We start from the raw sequence: 1,693 nt of genomic DNA on the forward strand, positions 1-1,693 counted from the left end.
TTCATCGCGAAAATCAATTCAACGGATGCCGTGGTAGCGGCCACCACGTTCGCCTGACATCAATAGTGACGATTTTTTTTGGATGTCTTATTTCGGATGTCACTAATGGATACCGTGAAGTTAGAACATTATTGATAAAAACATTTGGATTTAACAGAATAATAACTTTGTTTTGATATTTTATTCTAATTCTATTAATATCATAGGCGTGGACGATTGTATGAAAATATGAATTAGTCTTTGTATGTGTGTTTGTTTCTCTTACGTCAGAACCGTTGAACATATGTGGTAATATACTGTTTTTTAATGGTTGAAGCTAGTTATAATTGCGAAAGTATGTTCGTCTGTTAGTTTTGAACTGAAAGTTTTGTCTACACTACAGTGTCTATGTAAACAAAGATTGCGTAAGCTTGTTACTGCTCGCGGCTTCACTTGCGTGGTGATGGGACTTATACACGCTATAACATAGTATTAGAGAGACAGACCACCAAACATCGAATCATCATAGCAAACGTATATACTTTTCAGTGTTACAGTATTTTAATGTTGGACAGTACGCTTCGGCATGCATTGGGCCAGCTCGTACCGGGGAAATACCACACCCCCATAGATGACCAGAGTGAAATAATAGCCATGGGCCATGGGCCAATTCCCTTTCTTTTCCAGTTGTTTTCCTTTATTCCTCTCATCAATCTTTTCTTAATCAATTTCCTGTATAAAGTCTACAATCCATTTATAGAGGCGTAAGGTCGGTTGCAGACCTTCATGGGCGGTGGTAGCGTTTACCATCAGGCGACCCACCAGCTCCATTGCCGACGATGACATAAAAATAAAACATTTCCGTTTATATCAGAGTTTTGAGAGGACCAGGGTTTCTATGTCCGAGTTGTATGAAAGTCTCATTTAACATGGGCAAAGACGAATGCGTCGCCTAGTTTATGTGACGAGGAGTATATGCGACAGGCAAGGGGCATGGAGGCGCAATGCTTGTAAGAGACACGCGTCGTCTAAAGACAATTATATATATTACGGCGGTCCAGTTGTAGCCATGCGATTATAGTTCTTAATAATATTGCTTGAAAACTGTTTCTAAACATTTTTATTTAGTTAAAAAAACACTTAACATACGTGCTTAATATTTTTAAATATTACAATCATCATTGGTAACTATCTATAAGAGGATAGTTATGAACTACAGTAAAATGCACCCCACGCTTTTTACTCTGAATTGAATCATTGTGTTAATAACTTCAATTTTATTATAATTTTGTTTTGAAGTGATTCATTTTGATTGATTGTTTCATTTGCAACTATAGTTGCATTAAACTCTTTGCCATCAAAAATTATTTTCTAGTTTTTAGTTCAATTTGCAGTAAAAGCGTGTTTTTTTAGGTTTCTTTAAACTATAATTATTCACTTTTAACAATGTCAATTGTTAGTGTATATGCTTTGTTAATTTTCATGCAACTGGCTAACTTTTCTTTTAGTTTTGTATAATTAAAAAAAGCTATCATGATCTCTCGATGATTACAAAACAATGAAATGAAACTAAATTCCAAACTCATATATTACAGTATTTGTATATGAGTAAGGGTAAAACCCTCTTGCTGAATTGACGATATACCTAGTCTTGCCATAAATATTGTAATAAAGAAAAAAGAAAATTGTTAACTGCAAATAACATTTATTACTT

Source organism: Zerene cesonia, chromosome 22 (assembly GCF_012273895.1).
Source record: "Zerene cesonia ecotype Mississippi chromosome 22, Zerene_cesonia_1.1, whole genome shotgun sequence".
Classification (NCBI taxonomy): domain Eukaryota; kingdom Metazoa; phylum Arthropoda; class Insecta; order Lepidoptera; family Pieridae; genus Zerene; species Zerene cesonia.